The sequence below is a fragment of the Carcharodon carcharias genome, chromosome 1 (assembly GCF_017639515.1).
Source record: "Carcharodon carcharias isolate sCarCar2 chromosome 1, sCarCar2.pri, whole genome shotgun sequence".
Lineage (NCBI taxonomy): Eukaryota > Metazoa > Chordata > Chondrichthyes > Lamniformes > Lamnidae > Carcharodon > Carcharodon carcharias.
Genome location: NC_054467.1, coordinates 106,039,119 through 106,048,902, shown reverse-complemented (window position 1 = coordinate 106,048,902; position 9,784 = coordinate 106,039,119). Strand labels below are relative to the sequence as shown.

The following is a 9,784-nucleotide window of genomic DNA, read 5'->3' as shown; positions in this document are numbered from 1 at the left end:
GCTACAGGCTGGATCATGGCCAGTGATTCATCCTTCTGGACCGAAATACATTTCTCCACCCTCGCCATTGTTTTCTGCTGCCACAACCAACTCTGCACACCTCTTGATTTTCATTCCCACAAAATACCTCCATCAGGACATCATCTGAAAGATATTCTACGCTTTAACTAGCTACTGGACATCACTCCGACTGGACATCCTGTCAACTTTATTCTTCTCCGCCGATGCTGCCAGACCTGCTGAGTTTTTCCAGGTAATTCTGTTTTTTGTACCGGACATCACTCACTTGCCACAGCTGTGTCTGAACTTGGACAACAGCTTGTTTCTTTTCTTCTTTTTTAAGAACACAGAACAGTTTATTTTAAACAGTTTTGTATTTAGTCGAAGAGACCAAAGCCCATGTCATCATCTGATTCTTCAGATTCTTCTTTTTTCTTTTCTTCAACAGCAGTGGCTGTAGCTGGAGTAACACCACCTGTAGCACCAGCAGCTGCAACACCTCCAGCAGGGACAGGAGCAAACTTGGCATTGCCTGCAGTGATGACATCATCCACATTCTTGCCTTTCAACTCACTGATGACCTTATTCAGTCGCTCATCATTAGCTTCAATACCAACGCTGTCAAGAATCTTCTTGATGTGCTTTGAAGATGGGCTTCATTGTCGCTGTAGTGATTGTTGCTTTAAGGAATGTGGTGACTCTAGCTTTAAGACTTATTGTGTTGTATAGTATCAAATGATTTTGTGAACGAATCAGCTCTAAGTGTGGGGAAACTTAGAGCGGGAGTTCTCCTTCTATTTGTAGAGCTTGATGTAAGCAAGCAAGTGCTGCTGCAGCCTGTAAATAAAGTTCGATGTTTCTAATGAGAAACCTGTCTGGAAAATCAAGTCCATAACAAACTGGTGGGGAGGATAAATCGGATCCAGCGTTGTCCCTCGCACAGCGACCGTGAGTATCATGTTTAAATAGAAGAAAAGGAAGACATACTCACCAGATATGCCACATTTTGGCAGGATTGACCCCTTAAAACCATCTACAGAGAATTGGTGTCAATATGTAGAACACCTTAGGTTCTATTTCCAGGCAAATCAAATAATGGGGGAGGAAAAGAGGAGAGCAATTTAATAATTTAATCCGAAGTTTGACAGCCCCGAATGCACCTGGTTCAAAGACCTTCGGTGAATTGGTAGACCTCATTAAGGGACACTTTCAACCCAAACCCTCAGTCACCATTGCAGAGGTTCGGTTTAATTTGAGAGTTAGGACCCCAGGGGAGACCATTGCTACATAAGTGGCAAAATTGAAACAACTGACTGAACACTCTGATTTCGGGGAGCCCCTAAACGATGTGCTCAGATTTCATTTGGTCTGCAGGTTGATGCCATGCAACAACGATTATTGGCTGAAGCAGACCTTGCTTTAAAAAGCACTGGAAATAGCGCATGCGACAGAAAGCATGCAGGCTATATGAATCACAGAATCACACAGTGCAGAAGAGGCCCTTTGGCCCATCGAGTCTGCACCGACACATGAGAAACACCTGACCTACCTACCTAATCCCATTTACCAGCACTTAGCCCATAGCCTTGAATGTTATGAGGTGCCAAGTGCTCATCCAAGTACTTTTTAAAGGATGTGAGGCAACCCGCCTCCACCAGCCTCCCAGGTAGTGCATTCCAGACCATCACCACCCTCTGGTTAAAAAAGTTTTTCCTCACATCCCCCCTAAACCTCCTACCCCTCACTTGAACTTATGTCCCCTTGTGACTGACCCTTCAACAAAGGGGAACAGCTGCTCACTATCCACCCTATCCATGCCCCTCATTATCTTGTACACCTTGATCAGGTCACCCCTCAGTCTTCTCTGCTCCAACGAAAACAACCCAAGTCTTCAGAACTTAAATGTTTCATCCCAGGCAACATTTTGGTGAATCTCCATTTGCACCCCCTCCACTGCAATCACATCCTTCCTATAATGTAGCAACCAGAACTGCACACATGAGGTGCACAAAATGGTGTCGTTTTCCAGTTGGGGCAGGAACGGACAGCTGCGTATGACACGAAAAGCCAGGACTGTGCCACGAAGCGGGAGGCAGACCCTGCTACCAGAAAATCTAAAATAAATACAGCTCAACAGCAAATCTGAAAATGAATTGTTACCAATGTGGAAGCAATCATACTCCTGAAACTTGCTGTTTTAAAGAGGTGGAGTGTTATTTTTGCCATAAAGGGGGGCATCAGCCTGAAGCATTGTAAAGCAAGATTGAAACAGACTCCCAGGCAGCAAACTAAGCTAATTGAAGTACATAATGTGGAAGAACCAGAAACCACCAATTCTGATATTTACTCCCTATCTAATATAAAAGTAGGGAAGAAAGAGCCAGTCACTGTTACTCTGCAGGTAAATGATGTTAATGACGGAAGTGGACACTGATGCTTCAACCACTGTAGTGGGAGAGCACACCTTCAGATATTTAAACAAAGATACTCAACAATTGAATTTGGAGCAGACTTCAGCCAAACTGGAAACTTATACTGGCGAAGCTATCTAAGTGAAGGGTATTACCACTGTACCTGTTTATTATAAGCACCAAACAGCCCAACTCCCAGTGATGGTAGTAGGAGGTGAAGGACCAAACCTTCTAGGTCATGACTGGATGAAAGAAATTAAACTAAATTGGTCTGACATTTTTCAGCTCAGAGTAGGAGGACTGCCAGAGCTGCTAAAAAAATATGACAAGGTTTTTTGAGATGAGCTAGAGAGAATCAAAGGCGTACAGGCTGAGATCTACGTTGATTCGGAAACAACTCCTTGTTTCTTTAAAGCAAGGCCGGTGCCATATGTTCTGAGGGAAAAGGTTGATACTGAATTGTACCATTTAGAGAGGCTGGGGGGTCATACAGCTGGTTCAGTTCTCAGAGTGGGCAGCATCTGTAGCCCCTGTCTTAAAACTGGATCAGACCATGTGGGGACTATAAGCTAACAGTCAACAAAGCTGCCAAGTTGGACAAGTACCCCATCCCCAAGATTGAGGATCTCTATGCTAAATTAGCAGGAGGGTCAACTTATACTAAACTAGATATGAGCCAGATGTATCAGCAGTTGGAACTGGGTGATACTTCCAGAGCGTTTATGACCACAAACACCCACAAAGGGTGATATCAATATACGCACCTGCCCTTCGGTATTTCCTCAGCCTGCATGATTTTCCAGAGGCCAATGGAGAGCTTGCTACATGGACGACCTCAAGTCATGGGTTACCCAGATGACGTCCTAATAACGGGGTTCACGGAAGCTGAACACTTGGCTAATTCGGAGGAAGTCCTGAAACAATTTTTGGAAGCAGGGATGCACTTATAAAGAGAAAAGTGTACCTATCAGGCAAGCAAAGTCATTTATTTGGGCCAGCAGGTGGAAGAAAAATTTAAAGCTATTAAGGAGGCACCTTCACCTAAAAATGCCTCTGAACTCAAGTCATTCTTAGGAATGGTTAATTATTATGGTCGATTTCTATCGAACTTATCAATGGTCTTAGCCCCTCTATACTCATTATTAAAGAAAAACCAGCTTTGGGTTTGGAAGGCACCCAGGAAGAAGCCTTCACGAAAGTTAAACAACTCTTGCACTCTTCAAACTTATTAGTACTCTACAACCTGACAAAGGAACTGGTACTAACCTGCAACGTGTCCCCCTGTGGTGTGGGAGTGGTACTAACACACAAGTTGGACGCAGTTCAGAAAGTCTGATAGGCTACGTGTCCAGACCCTTTTCATGGCTGAAAAAGGGTATTCGCAAACTGAGAAAGGATTACCAATTATTTTCGGATTTAAAAAATTCCTTCAAAAGTACATGGCTGACACTTTACAATTGTGTCTGGTCACAAACCATTCTTGGGTCTACTCAGTGAAGAAAAAGCTATCCCTCCCATAGCTTCTGCGTGAATTCAAAGATGGGTTCTAATTTTATCAGCATATGAATACACTTTTGTGCACTTACTAGGGATGTATATAGCCAATACTGATGCCCTAAGCCACCTTCCTTTGCAGGAAAGCAATGAACATGCCCCAATTCCCCAAGAGATCATATTAGCGATGAATTTCCTGGATTCCTCGCCAGTCTGCACAAGGCAGATAAGAAACTGGATGAATCATGATCCAGACCTGTCTAGAGTGAGAAACCAAGCGTTAAAAGGATGGTCCTAGGAACCTGTCCCTGACAAATCGAAGCCATTGTTCATTTGAAGGAATGAATTGAGCAGTCAAGTTAGTATCCTGTTATGAGTTGTGCGAGTAGTTGTTCCTTCACAAGGAAGGGAACCGCTCTTAGCAGAGTTGCACAGCACACATCCAGGAATCTCAAGAAATGAAGATGATCGCACAAAGTTACATTTAGTGGCTGGACATGGGCGGTGATATTGAGAAGGCAGTTAAACACAGTATACAATGCCAACAACTACAGAAGTTACCTGTTGCGGCCCCACTACACTCTTGAGAATGGCCTGGTAGGCCCTGGGTGACACTGCACATGGATTACGTCGGTCCTTCTCTAGCACCATGTTCCTACTAATAATTAATGCACATTCCAAATGGCTAGACGTTTACAAGGCTAGGTTACCAACATCAGGTGAGACTATAGAAAAGTTACACCAAAGCTTTTCTATACATGGGTTGTCAGAAGTAATCATCTCAGACATTGGTATTGCATTTACTAGCGTTGAATTTCAAAGATTTGTGAGCCTAAATGGTATAAAACACATAAAGACGGCACCATATCATCTGTCGTCTAACGGATTAGCTGAGAGAGCAGTACAGACCTTTAAAGCTGCGATGAAACAGGAGGATCATTGGAGACTAAACTTTCACGTTTCCTGTTTCACTATTGAATAGCCCCCCAGACTACTACAGGTTCAAAACCTTCAGAGTTAATTATGAAGTGATGCCTTTGAACGAGATTAAACCTGATACTTCCTAATTTAAAGGGGAAGGTGGAGAAAAGTCAAGGGAATCAAAAAGCAACTCAGGATTTCCATAGTTATGAGCGAGATTTACTGTTGGTGAAGCAGTATAAGTACAAAATTTCAGTGGGGAGACGAGTTGGTTACCCGGTGTAAAACTTTCTGTGACTGGACCCTTGTCATAACATGTAGAAGTGGAGGGCCAAATCACCCACAAATACCTGGATCACCTGAGAAGAAGGAAGATACCCCAACAAAATAATGTTCCACCTGTAACCATCGAAGTGCTGGTGGTCCCTCTTGAAATTGTTAGCCAAGGATAGACATACCAGATGTTTCTGTCGGAGTAGATAACACTGAACTGCCTGTGCCTAAAGTTGTGGTTCCAGATAATGTGGATCCTGTAAGAGATTCAAAAGTCGTGGAGCTATGATGTTCCACCTGGATCAGGAAACCACCTGAGAGACTGAACTTATAATTCCATGACAAAAATAAAAATACCTGGAAAAACTCAGCAGGTCTGGCAGCATCTGCAGAGAGGAACACAGTTAACGTTTCAAGTCCGTATGACTCTTCAACAGAACTTCTGACCTGCTGAGTTTTTCCAGGTATTTTTATTTTTGTTTTGGATTTCCAGCATCCGCAGTTTTTTGCTTTTATCTTATAATTCAGTGATCCGTGTATATATTTGTAATGCCATGAAAGTAGATGTTTTTGTAAATAAAAATTGTACAAAAATTTTAAAGGCAAGGGGGGGAATGTAGTAATTGTAGCTTTAAGGAATGTAGTAACTGTAGCTTTAAGACTTATTGTGCTGTATACTATCACGTGACAGTGTGAATGAATCATCTCTAAGCATGGGGAACCTTAGATTGGGGGTTCTTCTTCCGGTTGTGGAGCTTGATAAAAGCTAGTAACTGGATCACCTGAGAAGAAGGAAGATACCCCAACAAAATGATGTTCCACCTGTAACCACTGAAGTGCTGGTGGTCCCTCTTGAAATTGTTCAACTAAGGATAGACATACCAGATGTTTCTGTCGGAGTTTATAACTTTATAAATAAAGTTTGATATTTCTAATGAGCAACCAGTCTGGAAAATCAAGTCCATAACAACCACCCAACATGGCGAGGAGGTAAGCTGTGACTTAACACATTTTGGGAAGCAAGGCAAGCTTGGTTCTACCATTTCCTCATGCACTCACCCGAAGCAGAAAAAAGTAAGAAGGTGTGAAGCTTCTTTTGAGCTGAATTTGAATCAGCGACCTAAGGGTGCCAGTTTTATAGTCACCTGCTCTACCAGCTGAGCTGTTGATGCTCTATGCCAACTCCGTCCTACCTATGTCAATGTTATCTCACCATGGAATCTCTGATTTTAACTCCGGATGTCTTCTTATGTCTGCTTTCTCTTCTCTGTTTACTATCAGGATATATATCTTAATAATTGCTACATGAACAGACCAACCTGACTTGAGTTTTCCCTGTGTCCAATCGTGTGCACTTTTTGGCTGCTGCTCTGAATTCGAGCCCATCACTTCTATTTCCACAAATTTTTTTCCCCCAATTTTACTTTTCTCTTTACCTCTCCTAGATCCCTCTCTCCTGTAATCATGCCCCTTTTATTTCTCCCCTGTGGAGTACTCTACCCTCCCAAATCCATATGCCAACTCTAAAGCACACCTCAACCTTCCTTCTCTCCTGCCACCTGTCCAGGGCTTGATTGCCTCTTTGATAAGAGTGGGGTCAAAATCGTCCAGATTTGCACTAAGTGCAGTTGCGGGTGTGAAAAAAGATGTTTTACCCGCTGGTCGGAATGATGGGTTTTGATGCCATATTGTCCCCTTCCCACCTCATTAATTATGCAGCCGCAGGAAACATGCCATCTCGCTGGCAGGCGGCCTTCAATTCACCCACCATGCCATTACCTCGTCGCTTCCTCATATTTTAACTGCAGCCACACACAGAGTTCTCAATGCTTGCACCCAGAACAGCTCTGGTGAAGACAAGGCCTGAAAAGCCAAGAAGAGTGCAGCCCCCTGATTCAGTGACGCATCCCTGGGTTGCCTTCTGGACACTGTGGAGGCCCGCCTTGATGTCCTCTACCCCTGCTCTGGCTGCATGAAGTCCATCAGTCACACCACTCTGGCTTAGGAGGCAATGGCAGAGATGACCAGTGCCAACGCTGCACACAGGAGGTCGGCCATCCAGTGCAGAAAACGTGCCGCCAACCATCTCATCACTGTAAACTCGCACACTCACAAGCCCATCAGACATTCAATGGCATCTCACTCACTGCCAGCTCAAGGGACATCACCACTCACTCTCTCACACATACCCTCATATCCCCATCTGACCTCATATCCTCTGGAGACTGCGGGAGACGCGGCCAGCCATTGATGGGTGGAGCAGACGATCGGAAAATGGCTTAATGACGGCATAAAACCAATTTTTGGCCTTCTCACCTTATTATCCGCTCATGCCTGCCGCCAACGCGACTGGATGATTCCGCCCCAGGGGTAGGATTTCCCGGCATTGCTCACCACTGGGATCGTCCAGTCCCGCTGAAAATCAATGGACTTTTGACTGGGCTGCCAAATCTCCCGCGGTGGGTCCCACCATGATGGGGCCAGGAAATCCCAGCCTTCAGCTTCCCTCTCTGCCTCCCTTGGCATTCTCCATCGGGTCCATTGAAGCATTCATTGCTGCCTCCCCATCAGCAACTCAAAGTGCCCCATCTTGCTTTCTCACTGACATTCCAGCCAAGTGCACCCACTGGGGGCTAATCTTGCCAATCACCATACTGTCTAACTCACCCCTCCCAGCGATGGCCCTGTGGATTCTGCGAGCTGATCAGCTTCCATTGCACCTCTTCAGATCACCCTCCAGAATGTCTGTTCATTTGTGACCGAGGTCCTTGTCATTCATAAGTTAATTGGGCATAATTGTATTGACATCCTGGCCTTGGTGGAAGCCTGGCTGAGGGATGATCACACCTTTGCCCTAAATGAAACCCCCCTGCCTGGCGGTACCTTCCACCACATGCATTGCTCAGATTGCCACAGTGGTGACGTGGCTCTTGTCATCAAATCACACCTAGTTCTGTCCTCATATTCTTCTGGCACTTACTCCTCCTTTGAAGATCTCACCTTCCTCCATCCCCTTGCTGCCCATTTAAAATTCTCATTCTCTTATCGCCCATCCAGGTAGCATAAAGATTTTCTCATTGAAATATCTTCACTGCCTTCCTCTTTCAGCCATTGTGCCAATAACTTCTCACCCTTGGTGATTTCAACTTGAATCTCAATTCATCATGCCCTCTTTCCTCTGCGGCTTTGATGTCAAGGGCAGTCACTCTCAACTCACCTCGGGGGTTCAGCTCTTTTGTTCATTTTTGAACCAAGGCTGTAATAAGGTCAGGAGCTGAGTGGCCCTGGCGGAACCCAAACTGGTCGTCAGTGAGCAGACTATTGCAAAGGAAGTGCCACTTGATAGCACTGTTGATGAACCTTTCCATTTCTTTATTGATAATTGAGAAAAGACTGATGGGGTGGTAATTGGCCGGATTGGATTTATACTGCTTTTTGTGTACCAGACTTACCAGGGCAGTTTTCCACATAGCTGGGTAGATGCCAATGTTGTAACTGTACTGGAACAGCTTGGTTAGGGGTGTGGCAAGTTCCGAAGCACATGTCTTCAGTAGCGTTGCTGGAATATTGTCAGGGCCCATAGCCTTTGCACTCTCCAATACTTCAGCTGTTTTTTGATATCATGTGGAATGAATCAAATTAGCATCTGTGATGCTAGGGAGCTTGGGTGGAGGTTGAGATGGATCATCCACTCCGCAATTCTGGCTGAAGATTGTAGCAAATGCTTCAGCCTTATCTTTTGCACTGATGTGCTGAGCTCCCCCATCATTGAGGATGGGGATAGTTGTGGATCCTCCTCCTCCAGTGAGTTGTTTAATTGTCCACCACCATTCATGACTGGATATGGCAAGACTGCAGAGCTTAGCTTTGATCCGTTGGTTGTGGGATCGCTTAGCTCTGTCTATTGCTTGCTGCTTCTGCTATCTGGCACTCAAGTTGTCCTGTGCTCTCGTTTCATCAGTTTGACACCTAATTTTGAGGTATACCTGATGCTGCTCCTGGCATATGTTCCTGCACTCTTCATTGAACCAGGGTTGATCCCCTGGCTTGATGGTAATGGTAGAGCGGGGGATATGCCAGGCAATGAGGTTACACATTGTGTTTTAGTACAATTCCACTGCTGCTAATGGCCCACAGCACCCCATGGCTGCCCTGTCTTGAGTTGCTGTTGGAAATCTATCCCATTTAGCACAGTAGTGGTGCCACACAACATTGAGGGTATCCTCAATGTGAAGACGGGACTATGTCCCCACAACAACTCTGCGGTGGTCACTCCTATCGATACTGTCATGAAAAGATGCATCTGCAGCAGGCAGGTTGGTGAGGTCAAGTATGTTCTTCCCTGACCACTTGCCGCAGACCCAGTCTAGCAGTTAAGTCCTTTAGGACTCAGCCAGCTCAGCCAATAGCATTGCTACCAAGCCACTCTTGGTGATGGATATTGAAGTCCCCCACCCAGGGTACATCCTGCACCCTTGCCACCTCTGTGCTTCCTCCAAGTGGTGTTCAACATGGAGGAGCACTGATTCATAAGCTGAGGAAGGGTGGTACACCCATGTTTGACCTGATGCCATTAGACTTCATGGGGTCCGGAATCGATGTGGAGGCATCCCAGGGCAACTCCCTCCAGACTGTATACCACTGTAACACCACCTCTGCTGGGTCTGTCCTGCCCAGGGATGGTG

General features: G+C 45.2%; 1 pseudogene; it reads right to left on the bottom strand.

The window, feature by feature from the left end:
* Positions 1-377: 377 nt before the first annotated feature.
* On the bottom strand, positions 378-6,110 carry LOC121276416 (annotated as a pseudogene).
* Between the last annotated feature and the right edge of the window lie 3,674 nt (positions 6,111-9,784).